The sequence below is a fragment of the Numida meleagris genome, chromosome 2 (genome assembly GCF_002078875.1).
Source record: "Numida meleagris isolate 19003 breed g44 Domestic line chromosome 2, NumMel1.0, whole genome shotgun sequence".
Lineage (NCBI taxonomy): Eukaryota > Metazoa > Chordata > Aves > Galliformes > Numididae > Numida > Numida meleagris.
This window is the reverse complement of record NC_034410.1, coordinates 139,427,019-139,436,306: the sequence shown is the minus strand read 5'-3', so window position 1 is coordinate 139,436,306 and position 9,288 is coordinate 139,427,019.

Sequence of the window (9,288 nt, the reverse complement as noted above, 5' to 3'; positions counted from 1 at the left end):
GCAAGATAAACAGTACCAAGTAAGTAAATTGAAGGATGTACACAACTGTTAAAAATAAAACAGACACCTCCATCATCTATACCCTCTTACAAAAGCCGTCTCTGGGCTGAATTAATCTTGATATTTTGAAAACAAAGTAATTATTTCAGATTAAATCAATTTTATTTTGCAATTAGTGTGCCGTATGTGAGAGTTTTGCCATCAGAACGGCTAGAAGTCATCTGAAGGGTTGTAAAGAGGTTGGTCCATTTCCCTCATGGAGACAGGAGAAGAGCTCCCCAGGAACATGCCTACCTCATCTGCTCACTGCATGTTGTAGCCTCAGGTAGCAGTTCTGCTGTGATAAATTAACATTTGATTCAAATACATTAGCACTCCCTTTAAGCTCCTCTGGGAGAAAAATTACAATTTCTTATTGCAGTGTTTCCTATTTCCAGACTGCTTTCAGACACCAATGACAGAAAACAATCTGACATATATTTCTGAGTGATAAAAGGTGAGTAGGAGTCTGACAGTTTTTTCATTCTACAGCTGGAGAGGTTAAGAATAGAAATTCTGGGGGGAAAAAAAAAAAAAAAAAAAGGATCTAACATACAAAACTAATAATTTAAAATGTCCATTTTTAAGAAAAATAGAGAAAAAACTGCAGCAGTGTTACCACAGGTAGATCGTAGTGAAGGCAGGAGAAATAATGAAGAAGCACCGCCACCTTGCACCAGATCAGCTAATTTCAGTGCTAACTGTTCCTAGGCTTTGTGCTTTGCTGCAGATGTTGACTGTGCAGCGGGATCAGAGCATCAAGCTCTAGTGCAGCACTTCTGAGGGATGGCTGTGAACATTTGGGACTGGTTCATGATGGGAAGGAGCTACCACATTAAAGCAGCTGTGTCCTGTTATGCAGCTGTTTCAGTCCAGTTAGTCCACTGTTGCTTGCATTTCCTAAGTAAATATCAGAGGTTCTACTAGACCTATTTTTGTCTTGAAGTATTTTAACTGAAGAGATCATTAAAACTAATGACCAGAAATCTGAACTAAAGTTGCCTCTATATCATATTAGATGTGTAGTGGCAGAAATTACGAAGGATTTTCCCTGCCCTTTGGCAGACATTTGGATGAAACGTTGGCTGTGGCAGTGCATGGCTTAAGGAATGTATAATGTAAATGCATTTTGTTTGGATTTACCTATGTGTTTTGAGGACATTGGGTCAGACATGATGAGCTGAGTATAGCGTCTTCCAAAGAAAGTCCCGAAATCTGTGATCAATTCTTATCATTTTCCCAGTGCTATAAACTGCTTTAAACTGCTTTCTGACATTTTCTAGCCTTTTTCCGCCAAAGCCAACAATTTATATTACATGCTTCCAATAAATTTTTTTTCATCTACAACTTTCAAGTCATTTTTTTCAGGAGGAGATTCTAAAATTCTAGGCTTCACTATCACAGTTGACTACTCAATACAGTATTTTCTTATAGCATATTTTGCAGTTCAGAACAAATCTTTTTTCTTTTTCCCTGTATCTCAAGTATACTTTAACAAAGAGGGACCAAAACCAGACATGTTCTACATAAGCTTGCATAAAGGGAAGATCAAATGGTCTTGAATAAAAGGAATATCAAATGAAACCTTTGCAGGGTTTTTTTCAAGTATTTCACATTGTCATAATAGTTTTCCCAATGACTAGACTTTTTTTTTTATTATTTAATCCTATCTTTAAATTTTTCTTGATGTTAAAATTTTGAAAGAATGATCTCTTTAGTAGGAGATTATTCCAAGTGTGAGGAGAAAAATTTACTTGTAAACAACTTAGTAAGTACTAGAATAAAATTTGGGTTACCAAGGAAATTATTATTTTTACAGTATCTGATTTCTGCAGAACATTCTGACTTTTTACTGAAAATGGAACACAACTAAAAAAAATGCTTTGCTTGGTTCCAAAAAGCTGCTGTAGTGACCCATGGTGATTGTAATTTAAGTCCCTAACCCTGACTTCATTTCTGTCTTCTGGATAGACTTGGGAGTCTTGTTCAGGCCCAGTCTCTAGACCTGTTCCTTGCTTCCATCACTTTCTGCTCATGACTGAAATCTCTGCATGGACACTGACTTGGGTTCATCACTTGCCACGTCTGGGGCTGCCCATAGACATGTTAACAGCACCCAGCCCTGTTCACCATGTTCACACTCTGCGAGACTCGGCTCCAGTAGTGATGGCACTGCCTGTGCCAACAGCACCCTTGGCTCTGAATTCTCTCTCCCTTAAGGAAGAATTGGTCCTCACTTCTGGCAGTGTACTGCATTTGATTGGTGTTATAGGTGCTCTTCTTCTCATAGACCTACAGCAGATGCGGGATCTGGGAAAATATTTATAAAATGGAGTACAGAGTGATATCACAAACACAGATGAAGATCTCCTCCTATGAAGTAACTTTAAGAGGGCTCAGAAAGTGTGTGAGAAGCTTTATATCTGTTCTTCAAAGTTTCTGAAAGGTTGCACTGAAAACTTTCAAAACATCAGGCAAGAAATAGTCTTTTTGAGACTACAGAAAACCTGGAACAACATGTCTGAAGGAAGAAAATGATTTACCATTTGTTGGGCCTGCATATCTTCATGGCCATTCAGTGCCAACATGTCCTACTCTGCTGTTTGTATGACATGAGAGAGAAAAAAAACTCTTTCACAACATGATAGCTCACAAAGGTTAGTTTAAACATGCCAGCGTGGGAAGAACAGTATGCGTTAGAAAACTATCTGTCAGAAGGAAACAAGGAAAGTTAAGCTGTTATTAAAATACAACACATCTATGAGAAGTCATCATCAGTTTTTTTTCCTGACATGCGTGAGCTGAGTCTTCCAATATTGAGACACCACTGCCCTCTCTGAAGGAAAACAAACAACTAATTTTGTCCTAGAATTTGTAGAATCATAAGTTAGACAGTAACAAAAAATATGTAAGAAAATTATAACACAATGACCTCTACATATTGTATGAGCTAGAGAAAGTACTAAAGCACTGGCGGTTAGTACAGTGGTAGGGTTCCTATAATCCTTGGTGAGGTCAAAGTTTTAACTTACAGGCATTTCAGGAAAACAAATAAATAAAACCATAGCAATAGCGTAAAGATATAGTCCTTTTTTCTTTTTTTTTTCAATAGAAAACTTTTAAAAATTGACATATTTTCTACTTAATGCTTACTGAAGCAAGTTAAACAAAAAGGTGGGGTACTAAAAAACAAAACAAAAAAAGACAAGAACAACAACAGCAACTAAGAAGTTAGGAGGTTAGGTTTGGCTTTATCAATTGTGGCTAAATACACATGAGATGAAAGTATAAGACAAATGCTATTTTATTCTGGAGATTGAAGAAAAATATTTATTTTATGGGAGAAAAACAGAAATAGAAGGTGTAGCATGAAACTCAGCAAAAACAGTTGTAGATTGACATCTAAGAAATAGCCTTATTGTAATGTCCATTAGTCAGAGGGAAACATGCCCATGGTAAGCAACAATTCATCTTAGTCATTGAAAACTGGACAAAACAGAGCAGAGTCAGTTGTGGAAAAGCACAGAGACAGAGGAGGTTACCAAATAACAAAAGTTTCCCTTCACTCTTATTTCTGACTTGAACATATGACAGACACAGGAGAAGCTGTAGAACAATACACGCTAAGTTTCATTGTCTTCCGAAAGATTTGTGTGGGATTAATTTTGTGTTTGGCAACTGGAAACAGAAACCCTTTTATTCAAAGAGAGGAAATAAAGAGCAAGGATGATTTCTTGATTGCAGCTGAGTCAGAGAAGTCTCTAGATCTCAGTCAAAACAGATCTGTTAAAGGCACTGCAATAACTCCTGACACAGCTGGTAAAAGCAAGGTGACAAATCCAGCCCAGCTCTGCCACAGTTTCATCCTAAAATGTACTTGTAGGACTCTGTTTCCCATTTTAGTCATGGAGGCTGATAACACAATGGATTTTAGGACATATACATGTAAGCTCAGACTACACATCATTACTGGCTAAATTAAAATGAGTAACTTTCAATCAGCAGCTGCAGAGAAATGCTTGAATAGTTTGGGCTGAGCTAGTGTTTCTGACACTTAAAATTCAATCATTATAATTTACATAATCTTTCACAGTAATGGACTTCGTAATTGGTTAATTGCTCCATCTTTTCGTTGAGTATCTCTGTCCCTGTCCCAAAATGGCCTTATTGTTGTACATATGAGGCTTGGAAGAAGGAGCTGGAATCTGCCCTGAGGGAGGACCTGAAGATGATCCCACCATGCAGGATGGCACACGAAGCTGTCACTGCACATTAGCTGTCATAAGCAAGACACCCAGAAAAAGGCAAAGTCAAGTGGAGGAAGTTCCAGACCAATCAGCCCATTCACAGACACAACTCCAAGCAGCTGTGACAGACTCCAGGAGAGAGAAGAGCATGAAAGCATTCATTAAGAAGAAAAATGTTCTCTTACTAACTGCATGTCATGAAGCAGTCAGGCAAGATATCTCCTTTCTTCTGCCTTTCTTGTGCAGCAGTTCTTCAGCCAGACATGTTCCATTCTTCTTCTGTCTCCCTAGGCTTTCGTAAGAGCAGGCAACCTTCCTCTTCCAATTGTTCCTCTCCACAAGACCCTCTTATCCTACTGGTAGCCTCATTTCTTTGTATAAAAAAAATTGCCCTTTTTCTTTCTTTAAAATATGGCATCAAAGTGCAAGAAACTCACTCCATTCTCCCTGTACAGCAGATTAGTCTGCATAGCCCATTTCACAGCACTGAAGTGTAGATTTCACTTCTATCTCATCAAACTGTAGAGGACCTGTATAAGTACAGATCTCATTTAGCCCAAAGGTCTCTTGAGCGCATTCTCTGCCTTGGCAGTGGGGATCCTGGCCATTAGCCCTCCTCAAATAAGTGGGAGAATTCAACTGTGACATGGATAATGATCTTTTTTAAGTCTGCTGAGTTTAAATTCTGAGTAGTGTTTTTAGGATCCTGGAGCTCCACCGAAATCACCTTTATTTTCAGACTAGATCATTCTAAGTAATTACTGCTCATCAAACCAAAGTGACTATTATTCTGCATCAGAAATATTCATTTGCATTTTACCATCTTTATTGCAATGAAATCAAAGACTTAGTATAATACTGATTCAGGTTTCAAAAATGCTTTGGGGAGAGCAAACAACCCTTATGAGTAAATGTATATTAAAGGAGGGCATTTAAGTATATAATATCCCTGTGGTTTTTACCAAGTTTAATGGCATGAGCCATACAAGTTGTGCTGTCTCCATCCCATCCAGCATTCCTCTGGCTGCACTGTACTTTTCATGGAAAAAGGTCATTCTGTTTTTTGGAGGCAGCCACTGTAATATAAATGGAAAATTTGTGAGGGTACCCAGCATGTTTTCAAACATCCAAAGGATTCAGAGTGAAGCAGTTTCAAATAAAATACCTAGGTCACTCTAAAAGTACTTCCTCCTATTTGTTTCCAAACAAAGAGCACAGTAACACCGTTTGATAAAGCAAATTCCCAGCTACAAAAGACTATCTTTCAACAAAGTCATCACTGTTAGCTATGCACCTGCGGTGAGCTAGGACATGTTTATTGGGAATGCATTTCTTCAGTGTACATCCTCAGTGGAAGGCATCATTTGACATCAAAAAAATGTGAGGCAAAAAGAAAATTCCATCCTAAATTAAGGTTTACCTCTGTGGCTCATTCCTTTAGTCTCCTCAGCTGATGCAGAGCCAAGACCCGGGTTGTAATACATGTACACAAGTTGCAGGCATTCCCTGATGTCACTCTTTAGGATATGTGGAAAAATGCAATGATCGCTCTCTGAAGTGTCCTTTTGTTTTGTTGCAGACACTGCCTGCATGGAAGTTCCATTCCACATTGTCTGAGTATGAATTTCAGAACACAGATTGTCGTTATTTTATCAATCATTCAGTGATGGCAGTGTCAGAGATTTATAGCTTCAGGCATCTGGAGTTCAGCGTAGCACAGATACCTCATGGCTATATAAAAATAAATTGGAAACAAGATAGCAAGGTAGAATAGATTTACTCCTTGGGTGAAAATACTGCTTCCCAGGAGAGTGCAGCAAAGCAGGAGGCTTACAAGCATTTCCATACTGAAAAGACCTGAACTATTGTCCGTGGGACTGTCTTGGGAGCACATGAGTTCAGAAGTAGTATGACCATTCAGCAGCCTTTGTAATTCTTGTCTCAAGGAGCCCTTACCGCAAATGGGATATAGTGAAGGGAAGTCCATCTGAATGGTCATAAAACTGCTATACTCCTTCCCTAAGATACAATAAGAAATAAAATGCATATAAGCTCATAGTGCACCATGAGGGGTGAATCTTGCCTTCTGAGGATTAGTCTGCTTTCGGGGATGGGTGACTATGTTGGATGTGACCCAATGCCAAATGCAGAACTGGAGAGAAGTGGTTGGAGTTTTGCCATCTTCTCTCTTTGCTGAGTCAAGAGAGTCTCAATGGTATGAGAATGTGGCCTTGTGTGTTCAGTTCATGCAAAATATTGAGGTCTGCAAAAGTACAAAGATGAGAGTAAGTGTACAAGCATCTATGACTGAGCCATTGAAATAATGAAAGATGAATAGCTACATTTCAACAGTTAATAGTCCATCAAGGTTAAAAAAAGAATTCCTCCATATGATACAGAAATTGTTAAAATTGAGCTGCTAGAAGCTGACTATGTTTCTTTAAAAAGAAATTATTAACTTGCTCTGTTCAAATACTGCTGCATGTAAAACATGGGAATTTAAATTAACAATGAGTAAATAAAGTTCTGAAATGTAAAGGTGAATATGAGTCAAGAATATATTATGCACAAAGTTTACAAATGGTGATGACAAGTGTCATCACATCTAAATATCATCTACTGCATTCTTCAGGAAATTACTAGTGACTGCCTTCTTTCTTTAGTGAAATAAGTGTTAGTCAAATAGATATACCTAAACAACAATATCCTCTATGGTTATAAAACATTATTAGTTGCTTTGTGTTGCTTTAATTCTTATGATACTGTTCTTTATTTTCTTAGAAGGCAACATTTGAGCGCAACACCTAAACAAACTCAAACAAGTGATCTTTTCAAGCTTTCTTGCTTTCTTTTGTAAATCTCACATCATGTTTCTCTTTACTGCTTCTGGAAGGTCCAGTATTTCTTGGTGTGCCATCCGCAGAACTGGTCTCCAAAATCAGAAGGCATCAACAATTCTTTACTGGCCCCAACCCACCTCCTCTCCCCCATCCCATGCCTCAGAACCCCACCTCAGCCTACCCCAGGGCCATCAGTCCCAGCCCCAGCAATACAATAAGTTGCCATTCTCTGTCTCCTTGGGATGAAGTACCAGCCTGAGCCCACCTCCATCCCCAAGGAGGTGCCCATTGACCTGTGCTGTGGCAGGCTCTTGTTGCCCCCTGGTCTGCCTTGTTCCCTGTCTAGTGAGGTAGTTCTGGCCCTGTACTGTACCTTAAAAATCGGACAGAGTGAAGCAATGACCTTACCAGTATTAAACAGAATCACTGAATCACTGAATCACAGAATCGTTTGAGTTGGAAGGGACCTCTAAAGGTCATCTAGTCCAACTCCCCTGCAATGAACAGAAACAGCTACAGCTAGATCAGGTTGCCCAGAGCCCCATCCAGACTGACCCTGAATGTCTCCAAGGACGGGGCATCCATCAACTCTATGGGCAACCTGTGCCAGTGCTTCATCATCCTTATTGTAAAAATTTTTTCCTTATATCCAGTCTAGATCTCCCCTCTTTTAGTTTGAAACTATTTCCACTTGTCCTGTCACAACAGATCCTGATAAAAAGTCTATCTCCTTCCTTCTTATAGCCCCCTTTAGATACTGAAAGTCCACTGAAAGGTCTCCCCAGAGCCTTCTCTCCTCCAGGCTGAACAGCCCCATCTCTCTCAGCCTGTCCTCCTAGTGAAGATGTTCCATCTTTAAGATCATTTCTGTGGCCCTCCGCTGGAAGGAAGAGGATTATTTCACTAGCCTTAAAAGACTACTATTCTGCTTATATACCACAATATTTGTTTTTCCTACTGCAGCATGACATTGTTGGCTCACTTTCAATAACCCCCAGATCATTTCTTGCAGAACTGCTATTTAAGCAGCTGTTTCCCATAGTGTGCTAATGTAACTGATTATTTCTGCCTGTATACAAAACTTTCCATTTGCTCGCAATGAACTGTATCTTCTTTTCTTTGTTTTTCTAGATTGTATCTTGAATTAGCAAAAATTATTTTTAAATCTTTTTGCACCCTTTAACTACTGATGCTCCCAGTGTTTAGTAATGACAACAACTATTCTGTCATCCAGGCTTTTACGTCTGGTATATATTTTAAAGTGTAAATAATGCAATGGCACTGAAGTTTAAAAAAGTCAGTAACCTACGATCACAGAAAAAAATGGTCATCCAATATATGTTTCTTAAGATTTCCCCATTTTAGCTGGAAAAAATACACATAGCTGAATGATTGGGAGTATGCTGGAATGGTCTGAGACAATGCTCAGATCAAATCCAGAGAAAGACTTTAATTTTTCTTTTCTGAATTTTTGGCACTAAAGCTTTACTAGTTTGCCATTGTTTTGATAAGATTCTGTCAGCTTCTGTAAAGCTCAGAAAGCCATCAACTTCCCCACTAAATATTTAAACTCTTCTCTACTGTAATTCCTGCAGAAATCTCAAAAGAGGCCAACTGCTATATAAAGGCCATTGCTTACTGCAGTGGTCACAACTACTCCCACACATACTTCCTCATTTTCTAAAATTCCATATGGCTCTTTACTATGCCTAAGCGTTGTTTCCTAACATGTGCTGAAAGTCCACTGAAATTACAAATATTTTGTTATATATTCGTAGAAAGCTTGAATAAGGGCATTGTAGCCGTAAGATGCTACTGCAATTGAAAGAAAGAAAAAAAAAAGGTATGCAAAAATGTAGAGCTATCAAAAGAAACAGAGCAGGATTTCATTTCAGAGGCATCTCTAGTATAGTATGATGTGAACCTTATTGGAATCAACACTTGGGATCAAGAGGCTGTAGTACTACAGCATTCTGATTCTGCTAAAACAAAATGTCTGAGCTGCCACAGGCTGAAAATATCCACGGGAAATGTCTTGATTAGAGAGATGCCAGAAACCTTACAGCAGGTTGTAGTATAATGCAGAGCTTCCTCCTAACAAAACATCAGAATTTAAGAATTTTGGCTCCTAGTACAATTCCAGAGTGAATAATCTTGTTTGC